The 15635-nt window shown below is 37.3% G+C and overlaps 2 long non-coding RNA genes across 3 annotated transcripts in view; one reads left to right on the forward strand and one right to left on the reverse strand.

Moving 5' to 3' along the window:
• Window positions 1-934, reverse strand: part of LOC110468855 (uncharacterized) — a 42424-nt gene extending 41490 nt beyond the window's left edge. For both annotated transcript variants that reach the window (XR_013339600.2, XR_014953821.1), the window contains exon 1: window positions 709-934. This is a non-coding gene — a long non-coding RNA (uncharacterized LOC110468855). The remainder of the gene's footprint in view (window positions 1-708) is intronic.
• LOC144246002 (uncharacterized) lies at window positions 846-2064 on the forward strand. Its single transcript, XR_013339597.2, has 2 exons — window positions 846-975; window positions 1289-2064. It is a non-coding gene; the product is annotated as an uncharacterized LOC144246002 (long non-coding RNA).
• The last annotated feature ends 13571 nt before the right edge of the window (window positions 2065-15635 follow it).

Genomic DNA, 15635 nt, shown 5'->3' on the forward strand with positions numbered 1-15635 from the left:
CATGGCAGAACCCCTTCTGATGAAGGTTTCTAGGCTCAAAATATTTGCTGTGATGGAGGAGATGGAGCAGGGATGAAGAGTGGAAGATCACATTCTTTCTTAATTTGGTAGGACATAAGTTAACACATCTAAAAGCTTTTAAAACCATATTAGTAATGAGCACTTCCATTTGCCTTTGAAATAAAAACTTTCAGCTGACACCTGAGAGGGTGTGTTCAGAGAGCGAAGGGTGAACAGGAAACTGGAGCTAATACAAGGATTTCTGCCTGGCTTTGAGAGGGGCTGGCCTGTCAGAGGTCAGTAAGTAGATGATAGATAGATAGATAGATAGATAGATAGATAGATAGATAGATAGATAGATGATAGATAGATAGATAGATAGATAGATAGATAGATAGATAGATGTCAGGCATGGCTATCATAATTTAAGTATCAGCCTCCAAATGACATTTTTCCTCAGTTGTAACTTTTAAATAATAAGGCAAGAGAGAAAGACAGCCGGAACACCTGAGGAAGCCAGAGGTCAACAAGATCCTAACTATACCAGATGCTATATTTGTCACCACATATCATATCTATAACTGTGATCTCTGCCATTTTACCTGAAGCAACAGAATACAAACAAGCCAGCATTGTTCAATCATCAGGGCTGAGTTGGGTTATTAAGTTCGATTAAAAATCCAAAACATTTTAAATATAGCCACTTACCAGATTTCAGAATTTATTCTCTTTGAGGATGTGAGAGGACTTGAAGACATTTTGTCGTGGTTTGACACGGAAAGAGAATTTTTTTTCCGGAAGGAAGAGGTCAGTTTAGATATTGAAAGTAGACACGCCTCTGAGAACACAGAGGAGTTAAAAGCAGAATTCCCAGGGGAACTCGCTCTCTTTGGTTACGGTCAGCCACAGTGCAGAACTCTCCCCTGCCCAGCAACCAGCTGGGTGGGGGAGGGGAAGCCCCATGGCCTGAGAAAGGTAGGCCGAAAGCCCCAAGGGTGGTGGAAGGACTGGAACCAAGCTGGCTCCTGCAGATGGAAGGGTGGAAGAAATCTGGGATGTCTCCATTCCCCCCCCACCAGAGTTTCTCTCCCAAGAGGGAGAGAGAAAGACAGCGGCAGTTCTGTAGCAATTCCTCCACGAGGAAGGAGGAGCGGGGGGAGCTGCTGCAAGGTGCCCAGTGCGTGGGAGTTGCTGGATGTCCGGGCATCGAGCCATCCTGGGAGTTCGGACTTTTAACCCTTCCTTGAGAAATGAAAGCTTTGTGAATTTTTTTCCTTTCCCTCCTCAGTTTGAAAGAGAGGAAGAGGGACACCTTGGACCCTGGGATGTTAGAAGGAGGAATTCTGGATGGGAGGGGGACAAGGAGTGGCTTTTGGCTGGACTTTTCCGTGTTAGCCACAACCTGAACCAATCTTCTCCTTCAAGAGGGACTGTGTTTTGGGAGGATGCCAGTGAGTCAAGAGACCTGCTTCAGCTGGGAAAAGACAAAAGTGGAGTGAACAGAGAAAAGGTTAGGGGGTTTGTGGTAGCGCCCCCTTGCCCTGGAAAGGAAAGAGAAGAGAAGAAGATCTCTGTTCTTGAGCCCTTGGCCCCAGGGGAAAATGGGGGGGACTGTGGTCCCAAACAATGAAAACTGAACTGTTGTTTTCTCCCCTCTTGGCAGGGCATCCTTGAAAGGAAAAAATCCTAAAAGCAGTCTGTCCATCCATGCATTGGTGGTGAGAGCACTGTGCATGGAAAGGAGAAGGGTCACCATGGCAAACTTTTTCTCCGGGCAGTGCCATGTGTGACATGGAAACACAGGATGTGGAGCTGTGTTTCTTGGGGGGTCTGTGGCATAGGAGAGACTCTGTTCCCTCGATGGACTGAGTATCGATTGTCTGGAGGGTGGAAACCTGATTGGGGTCCAGATTGTGTCTCACTGTGGTTTGTTGGAGTTGGGTGGTGGGGGGAGGAATGTTTTGCAAGATTTTCATTTGATCTTTGTGTGGGTTTTTTTTCCCTTCTTTAGTTTTCTCTTTTCTTTAGTAGTAGTAGTTTAATAAAGTTTTTTTTTTCCTGTTATTAAGCTTGGGCCTGCTTTGCTCTGTTCTAGATTCCACTTCACAGCATTCAAGGGAGGGATCACATTTTCATGGGGGCACTGGCATTGTGCCAGCGTCAAACCATGACACATTTCAACTAGAGGAGGAATTTTTTTTCCATCGAGTCTTTTTGCTCTTTGTGGGGTTTTTTGATTTTGGTTTTTGGGAATGTGGTGCGGGGGGAGTGTGCTGATTTTTTCATTTATTTGTTTGGTTTGGAGTTTTGGGGGTTTGGGTTGGGGGATTGGGTTGGGGGGCTTTCTGTACAGCCAGAGCAGAGTCAAATTTCTCAGAGACAATTTCTAGAAATTGTTTGTATTTTATAATAAAAAGGGAAAAACAAATATCACCTAAAATATCATCTGTAGTTAAAAATATGTTGCCTCACTTCTTGCACAGTAATTGTCTTTCATCTTTCTCATATTCTTGATTTTATTTCTTACAGAATGTCTTCATTTCACCAGGATCATCAAAAAATATTTTTAGCCTGTGAAGGTTTCTTAGGCTTCACATTGGTAGAAAGTTTTAAATGTTATTGGCCTGCTTTGAATGCAATCCTACTACTCTTGGAAGACTCTGCATAATATCTGAACTTTTCTCAATGCATAAGTCAAAAAGATACTTGTCTGTAACTTTTATTAAATTTCTCCCTGCAGTTTTTATTGCCTCAGGGTTGTTCTCTTCATTTTCAGTGAGGTTCAGAAAACCTAAAGGGCAGGTCTGAGAAAAAGTATATTCCAAACTTAAAAGTTCTAATAATTTTTGAGTTTCACATACTTCTACTCTTTTTTACATTATTAAATTATTCAAAATTCCAAGTCCTTGCAGTGATTTACAGTTGTACAAAGTGCAGCCATGCTTCTGTAGCAACTTGTGTAAGTCAGAGTAGGCATACCAAAATTAATTACAAAGCTGGATTTATGCATGTATATTTCACCATATCAATTATTTACTAAAGGTCCTTACAAATGAAGTGCCTGTAGTATAATTTAGTAAAAGGTCCTGTATGATACCAGAGGGAGCAAATATTTCTGAAAGGCTTTAAGTTATCTTGCCAGGAAAGTCAATAAACATCTGCCCAAAAGAAAAAATAAAACAGAGACATAATAGCATAGAATTTTCAAATTTAAGACATTGCATTTTTATCTTTAGTGTAAAGATATGCATCACATATCATAGAATCATAGAATAGTTTGGATTGGGTGGGATCTTAAAGATCACTGAGTCCCAGCTCCCCTGTATGGTATATCTTGTCCTCTACTATGAACACAGTCTTTTTTAAATATTTAAAATCCAGATGAATATTTAAGGAGTTTTATTTTTACTTTTCTTGAAATTTCTATACTTTAAAAGCTACATGAACATCTAAAGCAATCTACATTTTACACTGAGGACACCAAAACAATAAATCAAACAGTAAAATTCTCTGAAGTGGTACACAGAAATTTCCCTCCTCTTCAGAGAGCTCGAGTCTCAACATCATAGCTGTCCTACAAGAATAAGGTTACATTCACACTGAAAAATCAGTATTTCCAAACATATATAGGCATAAACTCAGAGAAAGCAAGCACATGCCAGGAGTAAGTACAAGATGATTTGTCTTAAGGAAGAAAATTACAAATATGTGAAAACAGAGGAAGTAGTTTTTCAAAACCTTTACAGTGATACATCAGTTTCCATCTACTGGTATATCTGTTCTTAAGTAATTAATGCATTTGGCCTTTTAATGGAATTAACAACTCAGTCATTCAATTTACAAATACAGGAGGAACTCTACCATTCACCTCAGCAACATCCACAAGCATGTCTGATTTTGTACACCAGAGCTCTGCAACAACAAAAATTTTCAGCAGCCATAATTTTGGTTAATCTTAATGTGATTCTTACTCTGTCACTCTATAGTTTCTGCAAGAGGTGACAAATTACAGCACTATGGAAACACATTCTTGCCAGATTCTTCAGCAGATGACAAAATTATACAGATAGATATAAATATATTATACAGATAGATATAAATTATATCTATCTCCTAGTATATAAGGTATTGAAAGTGTGAATGGTGTGCCTTCACGTACTGTTAAGAGCATACACTAGAATCTCTACCAGTAAGCCAGGCCTAATGCAAACAGAAAGAGAGAGCTGTGGTTTTGGAGAATATAGCTCAGCCACAGACAAAAATGCACCAGGAAAAAGGGAGACCATGTAAAATATATGTCTCTTGAATTGTTTTGGTTTAGTTAAATTATTTTTATTATGAACACAGTGTTTATAGCCACACATAAAATAATTTCTTCAGAGGGATTTGAGCTATAAAGGATTATGTTTATACAAGGCTTCTCTTTTTCCATTTAGAATGGCCTCTAATTTAAATAGTTACAGGCAACTGCTCGACCTCTATTAGAGTCACACCTCATTATCACCTCCACTAGGTTAATGTATTAATAAAATTTCATCTGCAGCCGCAGTATGCAAGGGAATAATATTTAAGTTAAGCCATTATGCCATTTGTCCTTATCAAGCCTTTAAACTGAAGTGAATACAAGTTCAATCCCTTCATGTTTTTCAAGTTTAGAGCCAAGGCCAAATTACAACACTAAAGACAATCTCTCAGATTAGAAACTGTGCTTACATAGACTAGATATGAGGACCCTGAAAATTTTTGAAGATCAGCTTTTGATTTGATTACAAGCAATATCTCCCCTCTAATTTTTCATATCCCACTTCTCAAATAGACTTCATTTCAAGAATCTACATTGCAATGGAGGAGCTTCTGGCAAATCAAGAATGTTGTAAATCACACAGCCGTAATGAAAGGTAAAAGCTACATTAAAATTCACTGCTCCTCTGCAGGAATTTGTAGCAAAGATATGAGTAACATAAGTTCACATGTGTCTGCATTAAAACAGTCTCTGCTGTACACTCATCCATTAATGGAGGGAAACAGAGTGGTATAATGCATACATATCCCACAATTTCTCAGGAGTGAAAATGGATACCGATGCAATAAATCAGTTCAAAAAGGAAGCCAAGAACTGTGCAATTTCAAATCATAACTTTGTCACAACAGCAGAACTAACCTCTGTTCTGAAAGGAAAAAAAAATTAACTGGATGATGATGAGTCCCCAGTAATGCATCTAAAATCAAAATACCAGACATAAGCAATAGAACTAACATTAATATTACCTCAATGTCTCATGAGAATAAATCTACTTCATTACTGTAATACATGCAAGTGCCTAAGAGGTCTTTTACCCAGACACTGATTGAGCTTGACTTTGCTTATTTAGGAATAGATCACTAATCCATCATTATGGAAATGAAGGAATATAGAAGACACACAGTCTCATCAGGAAAACTATATTGTTGTATGTCCTCTTGGTTTTGTGAACTTTCAGTAATCCACAATTGTGTCACAATTCTTTCACCTTTTTATTCTGCTTCAATTTTTTCTGCTCCATTTAATTCTCTTTTGTTTCTCTTGCTTTCAGCTATACAATAAAAGAGACACTTCTGCATGACAGGAACAAAAATTGCACAGGAGTTAGTCACATCCTTGGTGCAAAATCATTCTACAGATTTCAAAAACCTTAAAAGGTCAATATTGTGTACAGGGAAAGAAGATCAAAACATGAAGTTCAATAAAATAAGTACAACTTCAAGTGCAAATAATTCAAAATTTAAAAGCACAGCAGAGAGGTGAAAGTCAGAGGCAGTATGGAAAGGTGTATAAAAATGCATGGCAATCAGACTGGTGAGCAAGCTAGCTGTACCCAACATCCTTCATACTGGGGTGGAAGACAACTCTATTCAGCATGCCAATATTATGGATTGCCATTGAGCCTTTGTGTGAGTTTATGCTCTGAAGTGTGAACTTTGGTTTCCCTGATTTTATTTGGAATAATATTGCTGGTAATAGAAATCTGGCATTCTCCCAAATCCAATAGAAGTATTATTTTGATGATGGAAGCATTTTCCAGATCTATGTTATGCAGTGTATAAGTGCTATAAAAAGACTGTTCTTTGTGAGATGATGCATTACTTACACATATATTAACAACTTTGAAATATACTCCTTGGATAAATGTCACAGATATGGTTAATATTTTTTTGTTGTTGTTGTTAAAGTTTTTATCTTCTTACTTCCTTTATCTTAAGTCAAAGTTTTACAAGACAATTTTTATTTCACGTTCTGGACAGCTTTGAAGAGTCATCCTTAAAAAAATGCCTCTCTGATATAGATTTTCTCCCTTACTCACTGTATATTCATAATACTATATATATGTAAAGAGAAAAGGGAAGATAATACTTCCCTTTGATGTGTAATCTCTCTTGGTCCTGTCTCAATCCATGACACCTTTACTATATTTTCTTTCCCCTGTTCAGCTATGGAGGGGAAGGACTGAATGGCTTTTGTGGGTTCCTGGCATCCAGCTGGCATCCACCCACTCCAAGTTCAGACACAGCAATTAAGAAATCTTCGTGCCTATCTTAGTATCTTTTTCACTCATCAAAAGGTGATGTTGCTGTCATCACCCTCTTAACAACGTTGGCTTGGCTGTTATTAAACTAACATAAAACAGCTAACAGTAAATGTAGGGTAGTTTTGCTCTTCAGTTTGCAGTTGCTAACAAAAATTATATTCAAGCTTTATATAATTTTGCATCCTTTTTTCATTCAAAGATTACACACTTCAGCTGACATATCTTGAGACAAGTGAAAATACAGGACATTTATGAAATACAAAGAGTATTCAAGGAATGCAGGGTGACAGTCCTGAAAACAATCAGTTTTCCCTTCCCAAGGTCATAGATAACACTGAGAGACTCTTCACTGGAGTCTGTAAAACCCTGCTAAAGCATCCCTATTTGCCTTTGTTAGGCAGAGCTGTATTAAGAAAAAATGCAGTGGTAATAACTGCATTCTGTTATTTCTATGCAAATTATGTGTGGGGCTTCAAGATGTTAGCTGAAAAAGGAAGAGGTTCTCTTGCATTTTGTGAGTTCCTGTGACAGGAGACATCCTCAGTAACCAGGGAGAAACCAGTCTCTCACAGGTTCTGTCTTTTTTGCCCTTAAACAGTAGAGCAAACCTTGCTCTTTTTCTCTCTTGCATCCTCTATTGTTCACATGACTTTGTTTCTAGAAAGTAAGAAATTAATTCCAACCAAGTATCAACATTTCTTAACATTCTGAGGAGACAAGTTGTGTATCTTCACATCTTTTTATACAATTCATCATTCTTTAAGTTGTAAAACTGTGGAAATATAGGCTGGTTTTTCTAACATCTGAACCACGTAAACAAGCAGTTATTTCCACTTGCAGCAAAAGTAGTGTCTTTGTGTGCAAGAGAGGGGTGTTCAATAAAATGGATGATGACTGTGGGCTTTAATAAGTCAGGAGAAATGAACTTTTAATGGTTTTATGCTAGATGTAATTTTTAAGCAGACAGTCATATCTTGAGGCAGTCTCTAACACTTCTATTCCAATCTGTTCAGTGTGTTCATCATCTGATGAAATTGTTATAACACTGTATAAATGTTCTTCCCATTTACCCCAAAGCAAAGCCCTTAAATTCTGACTGTCTGAGGCATTCAGAGGTTATACTGCTCTCCTTCAGCATAACAGAAAGTCATCTCAGTCTCCTGAGTGAATGGTGCCTACAACAAACATCCATAAAAAATTAATGACAGGAGCTGTTTCTTCTTCCATGGTTGGTGCTCTCTAGAGTTTCAATCTGTGTTTTTCCATTCAAGAAAATGAGTTATATTCCCTGGCTTGCCCTGCAGGACAGCAGATGTATTGGACTTGGAATGCCCTTTGATCACCCTGAACACAAGCTGCAGATCCAGAACTTGCTTCTGACAGGCCGAGTGACCCTTCCTTGCAAGCACAGCGGGGCTCATGGGTCCAGCTTATTACACGGGCTGGGGAAGCTCAGCGTGTTCAGAAACAGCAACTCACAAGTCACAAGTATTGAAGGGAGTCTCACCTGGAAGTTGTTTGTCTAATAACATGACTGGAAATGTCCTTTGACTCAGAGATTTGCCAAACCTGATAATGAAAACAACAAGTGAAAGAAGCAACATCTCTTCAATTTTGTCCAATTCAAGTTCTCCAGAGGGGAGAAAGGCAAACAGGAACCAAACAAAACGAACATTCTTATAGTATACTAAAATAGAAACCTTCCTGAACAATTCTTTGTTGGTAATGTTTAAGGGCACAACACTTACATCTAGAAATCCTGCAAGTAGTTTTCATGTGAAAATTTAAAAATAAAACCAGATTCTGCTAGATTATAGTGATGCATTCCTTTCAGCTGAAAGTGTCTCATTTCCAATATTGTTCCCCTACCTTAAAGGAAAAAAAAATCTTCAAAACTCTGATTTCTGGCCTTTACTGCAAACAGAAAACAATACTTTTTATTTCTTCTTCAGCTCTTCTCTGACTACACATGAATATATATTAAGGAAAACTTAATAAATATAGGCTTAAAACTTGGGCTTTTTGTCATCTGGACAAAACATTTCCATCATGTTTTAGTTTTAAATATGATTCACTAAGGCCACAGGTTTTGTCACGCCTAGAGCTTGACATCTACGATGCATGACCCAGACATCTGAACAATTAGCAAGAGACTCGTATTGAATGCAGAGGAGTACAGTAACTCTTAAAACTAGCTCAGTTTTGATACTTTGGATGTAATTAGGTAACCAACCCATCAAACACATTTTCAGAGGTAGTGACTAAGAAGACAATCTCAAGCTCATGCCCTGTAGTGTTCTGAAATGGTCTGAGATATCTTGAAGTATAATACATGCACTCACTAAGAAAACAGTTTCAATAATGGGGATAAGTGACTACACCGTGTCATGGTTCACCTCCAGCCTGCAGCCAAACCCAGCGCAGACCCTTGCTCACCCCCTCCCCAGCAGGATCTGGGTGAGAACAGAAAGACAGAGATAAAAGATAAAGAACAAATAGAGTAAAAGATAGAGAACAAATGGGCTGCACTAAATACAGGTTAATTGGGAAAGCAAAAGTTCTATGTGAAAGCTAAGCAAAAGAAGCGATTTAATTCCCTGCTTCCCATGGGCAGGTGTTCAGCCATCTCTCCAACCATCCACTCCTTCTTCCTTTTCCCCCACCACTTTATATATTAAGTGCAATGCTATGTGGTCTGGAATGTCCCTCTGGTCAGTTTCAGTCACCTGTCCTGGCTGTGTCTCCTCCCAGTGTCCCAAGCAGCCCCATCTTCCTCACCAGCACGGCCTTAGAAAAAGCAGAAAAAGCCTTGGCTCTGTCTCAGCCCTGCTCAGCAATAACAAAACCATCTCTGTATTATCAATCCTGTGCTCAGCACAAACTCAAAACACAGCCCCATACCAGCCACTGGGAAGAAAATGAACTACCACAGGTGAAACCAGGGCACACCACCAGTTCTGTATCCTAATGTAATAGAAAATTGTAGTATCATTTCAGAGGTAACCTGATGCAGCAGGAAGAGGGGAGGAAAGGAGCCTTCTTTTATTAGCTATTATGTTTGCTGACCTACAATTCTAGCCTTATGCCAATTAGACTGTCTCTGCTCTCAAAATAATGCAGCTTCTCCCCAAACACCATGGGTGTCCATCCTATGCCATAACTCAACCATCTCTTCTGTCCCTTGAGCCATGCAAAAACCTTTCCAGTTTCTTCTCATGTCCCCAGAGCTTTGATAGCAAGAATCAGAAAAGCCAGCTGTTAGGAAGGCAAGCTAAGAATAAATCTAATGCGATATGTAAAGCAATGAATGCAATATCCCAGACAGTTTAATTCTTTTACCTTTTTCTGATTTCTAGAGAGCTGCTTATCCCATGAAGGCATCCACATCAAAAATAGCAAGCAGAGCAAAACAAAAAAAAATATATACAGGAAACTTCATACTGTAATATGACTGCCTAGACAGAGATAATCAGAAGAAATAAATGGTCAGGAAAGTAGAATTATGCACTTTATGGTGACCTGTCAGGGTCAGCAGGTGATACACTATCTCTGCTGTTCATACTTTATTTGACCTCTTAAAGAGGGAAATGCACTGCAAGTCAAACCAGATGTTCATTTTCCTCTAAATGCAGGAGACACAGGAAGCTTCATAAATTTATTGATTCTGACCACGACAGAGAAAATAAAACATATCACATCTAAAAAGGGAAGGTCAAATCCTTCAGACGTGCCATTCTTCAAGAAATAACAGACCTTTCTTCATGTCAAAAATGGAGCCTTTCTTGAGTCATTATATAGTAACACAGCTTCAGAAAAACTGAGAGGAGGTGGGCATCAGTCATATGTGCATTGCTAGGAAAGGGAAAAGGTGAGGTTTGGTAATTATGTCATGTTCTTATTTTCTGTTCTAGGAATAAAATGATATTTTGAAGAATAAACTGAATTATTAAAAAGAGCATATTGATTCAGCCTACCAAAAAAGACACTGCAATACTCATTTTTCATGAACAGCTTTCTTAATATACTGCGTGGTATATCCTAACAAAGGTGTTCATCAAATCAGCACAAATGGGGGAAATTTTAATAAGGCAAGCCTTTACTATCACACAGATTTTTATTATCTAGTACTACAGCCAATTTCAGTCTCTTTTCCCAAAACAATCTGCCTCCACCTTCTATTCAAATTTGTCCCGGTAAAATGTTACATGACTCTTGAAAAACTGTGAAAAACAAATGAAAAAATAGTTTGGTGCCAATAAGGATTTATATGACAAGAGAAAAAGGCATGTTTGCAGCAAACAAAAAGTGGGTCCTTCCTTTGCAAAGTCCTCTTGTACGTTTCAATATCCTTAACTGTATACACATTCTCAAATTCCAGTGGCTTCAGTATGACTTTATAAGTTACAGTTAATAGTTGCTGAAATATTTTTCAGAACACTGATGATTTTAATCCTATGCCCCAGTGTTTTTCCAGAATCAGTTTCGTGTTGGTAAAGATTAAAGTAAATACTATTGGCTATGGCTTTCCATTTTATCCAATTCAAGCTATGGAAGGCAAAATATAGAAAGAAATAGTCTCTGGCTTTTGTCCGTGAAACACAGATGGTTCCAACAGCCACATTCAAGTGCAATATTAAAAACTATGTGGTTAATAATTATGGTAGCTTGATGGCTTTATTTACTCATCCTTCATCAAGCCCTCATCTTGCCTTGCTAGTAGGATTGTTTCTCTGCCTTTCTTAATGAAATTAAATGATATTTTAAAAAAATTTGTAAATTGAGTGAATACAATTAAATGGAATGGGATGACATGAGGTGCAGTGAAAAGGACCCAAGCATGCCAACATTATATTCATTGAAATCTAGAAATCAGTTGAAGAATTGAAACAAACAGGAGAGGAATTTTCATGAATTGTATTCTAGTGGAGCTGGAGTTTAAGCTGATTGGCATTTCATGGGGTCTGCACCTCTGTTTTGACTCAGGCTGCACCTGATCCTGCTGCCTCATCACTTGGCAATGTTGGGACCTGAGAGAGTTGAGTGAACTCTATCCAAGATTTTTGATCAGAGAAAGTGGCATCTAAAAGATAACACCACAGAGAAAATCTGTGTATACACCCATGCATCTCAGTATTTATTTATGTCTTTTGTTATCACTCCTCTTTGCAGAACCTTATATTATTTTCTTTTCAAAATTTTAACAATTTAAGTGAATAAGTTTTTTTTTTTCTTGCCTGATGTAGCATCTGAAGTAAGTTAATAGTGATGCCTTACTTCCACCTATGCTTTTTGTGGCCATGAGGAAGGAACCAGAAAGAGAAAACTATTTGTTCTTTCAACACAGTCCAATAACCTTCATATAAAATAGAACACTGGAAAAAAAACATGGTGTCAGAAATATGCTGGTGAAAGACTAAATCCTATAGTATAGAGGGAATTCAACCTTCAGTAAATTCACTGTAATACCTAGACAGTCTTTAGGATATATATATATTAATATAATGTATTAACTTTTAATATTTCTAAAATAGCGATAAATGCTCTTCCTCAAATACATACATTCTTAAAAAAAGTATTAGAAGGTAGGAGACAATAATTTTTTCTCTATATCTAAACATTTCTTTATTGCACCTAATTACCATCAAGACATTTACTGATTTCCAACAAAGGCTATAAATCTTTTCCTATTGTAGTTCATACCAAAACCCTCTCTTGCTTACAAGTAGTCCACATGCAACCATGCAGTTAGAAAAATGCAGGGATTTTTGAGTCTTTTCAAAAACTGCTGGCTCTTTTTCACTTAGCTGAGCTCAGACAGTATTTTAATGGTCTGGCATAAGCACAGAAGATGTGACTGTATGTATGTGGGAAATAGGTACTAATTTATATTACCAGAATCATCAAAATGTTCTTATTAAATAGGACCCAAGAACTTTGTGTTTCACAAACCTCTGAATAGTCAGAGGGCATTAATAAAAATTATTATATTTATATAACAGAGTGAGAATTAGTCCTTTAATGTCCTGACAATTAAAACTTGATATCAGGTAGTTCCTTCTTAAAGAAATAAATTATCAATAATAATAATAAAAAAAAACAACTAGATTTATTTGGAGACAAATGGGGTGAGAAAAGTCAGTAGTAAAATGAAACCATTTAAAGTACAAGGATTATTCAGATAGAGAGAACAGACACCCTGACCTGCAGAGGGATTTTTAACACTGAGGCCAAAAAGAAAGATAAAGTTTTGTACACACCTATGTCAGCCTACCAAAGATACTAAGGAAGGAAGGGAAAAAACAGATTTCTGTTTTCACATTCCATGGGTAATTAGCATTTGATTTTGAACAAATCTCGATGACCACATCATCTGCATTGCTAACAGATGAGTAGGGTGTGGTATATACAACCACTATCCTTCTATTAATTCTTGTCTATACTGAACTTCAAAACAAATACTTGCCATTAGTCAAAATTTGCCATTTACTCCCATTTGAATAAAGTTCATATTTAATTTTATTCTTAGGCTGCAATGAGATAATGACTTGGAAGTCATGCTTAGAAAACTATTATTTAAATAACTTTCATTTTTTTTTTGTGACAATGAGATTTTTGGGTCTAAGCCAACTGATGAGTTGTAGAGAACATTTGAGGGAGCATGGGTATGAAATTGATATTGTGACCTTTATAGGAAAAAAATTATCTTGGCCAAGATCCTCGGAAAAGCCAGACTGAGAGCATTCCATCAGGATAATTTACCTGATTATATGCAGTGACTGATTTATACAGATTCCCTCTCTTTCTTCCTCAGGACATACATATTAACAATATGCATATATTAACAACCTAAGCATACTCTTTGACTTACTGATGTTGTTTTAAACACTTTATTTTCCCCAGATTCTCCATTGAAATATTTTAAAATTCAGTATTTTGATAACAGACATTTGCTTCTGAAATTAATTTGTACAATTTTATCTCTAGAGCATAAATAACACTATTTTGAATTGGTCTGCTTCTAATGTCTCACAATTTGTAGTACTATTAGACAGTCAGAAGCTTGAAATACCTGATTATGAGCATTTAAAAAAGATAAAAAAGTTTGGATTGATGTTTTTAAACTTCAGACTTATAGTAACAACGAAGTATGACTGGATATTTGTTCAACAGCCATGAGGTTGAGAAATATCTTTAACAAAGCAAGAAATAGATTTTTCTGCATAGAACAGAAAATTTCAAGGTAGCTGGAGACAAGAAACACATCATGTGAAGAGGTCATACAGCTTTCACCCTGCTGAGAAGCACCAAAGTACTCCATGGAGAATAAAAGATTGAGGATCACTCTGATGTCTACATTACTGCAGCCACACTTTTTCTGTCCCAGCTAGCAAGCACAATGGAAAAGGAAAAATGGCCATAGGCTGAACACAAACCATCAGAGGCAGAAACTACTCTGCATCAAAGAAAATGTAATATTAAAATCAGGAATAGAAGGCTTTTCTTTATCTACCCTATAAACAACCAGCTGCCTGCTCCCTCTTGCCCCACACCTTACACAGGAACTTTTCGGATGACCACGAGACCTCTCCTTCTCTGCTTTGCAGCACCAGCACATTACTTGAGTCTTTCACTTTGAAAACAAATTAGCAGCATGTCAATCTGAGCATCACAGGCAGGTCAGAAGAATCTGGTACAACAGTCAGGAAATGGAAGCAGAAATGGACTGACCTCTGGGAATAGAGCAAGCAGCTGTAAAAAGGAGATGAGCTCATGGACAGCTTATGAGGGGAGGATGATAAGATTAGTTACCTTGCTCTGAACCTTGCTCTCTCACTAAGAACTGTTTCTTTGATTTGCCCATCATCACATTTTGCCAGTGTATATTCAGCAACCATGCATAAAATTAGCAACTTTTACCTTATAAATAAAGGGTAATTAAGTCAGGATTTTAAGGTATGTGTGCAAGTTTTTTGCTTTCTGCTTCAGCTTTTAGACTCAGCAAGATAATGGAGGCTGCAGCACTAAGGAGTAACATTTGAAAAGACCAGTGTAATTTCTCTCTGTCAATACCCTCGCATTAATGCTTCTCCCAAACCCTATCACTATTTAATCTCCTGATGGATATGCTGATGCCATCTAAATTCTGATTGCTGACCTGTCAGTATCTCCATGCCCATTATCTACTAACACAAAAGTTCAAACTAGCTCAAGCCCACCTGTGATGTCCAGTTGGGCTCCGTGAAGCTATTTCCTGACATGAGATGGTTGGCATAGGTCAATGTATGGTCACAGGACACGGATGATGAAGTTCCCAGAAGCAGGAGGAGAACAGGAGGTGATACCCCTGTGCATATTAGAAGAGACAGGTACTTTGGACAGGAAGGGAGCTTCTAATATGCTAATGTGGCTGATGTGGGAGCAGCACAACTTAAACAATGAGGTGTTGCTTTCCTTTCATGCAGAAACATGAATCCTTCTCTAATAGCATAGAAAAGTACTGCATATTTTATTTTATTTTTCTAGTTGTCATTTAGTTTGCTCCAGAGCTTGGCTTAAATTTCCAAGCCAATTCTGTCTTAGAATACAACACTGTTCCACCTGGGAATACTTCAATATTTCCTATTGGACTAAGTCTGCATTTGCAATGAAATCCACATGAAATTATGGGGAATAAAGAATTTTAAACATTGAAATATTACAATTTTAGACATGTACAATCATGATGCAGAAGAAACAATTTCATTTTTAAAAATCATATTTTCAGGTGTCTTTTTCTCATAAAAATACTCCAACTAGTTTTACTGTCATGCCCAGAGAATACTGTATGTTTATCACACAGATTTATCACAGCTTAACTAATAACATATTTTCACTTTCATTTCTTACATGCCAACAGTAATTTTTACATCCAGACATAATTATTCCCCAAGATTGTAGTGGTAGCCATAGTGCCATGACAGTCTATAAAGATTCCATTTGTGAATTAAATTGAATTTTTTTCATGATTTCTACGATAAGTAGTAAACATTTCACTTTGTTCTTAATGATCTTAATTATTCAGTTAAAGAA

Source organism: Lonchura striata, chromosome 3 (assembly GCF_050655825.1).
Source record: "Lonchura striata isolate lonStrDom1 chromosome 3, ASM5065582v1, whole genome shotgun sequence".
NCBI classification, from domain to species: domain Eukaryota; kingdom Metazoa; phylum Chordata; class Aves; order Passeriformes; family Estrildidae; genus Lonchura; species Lonchura striata.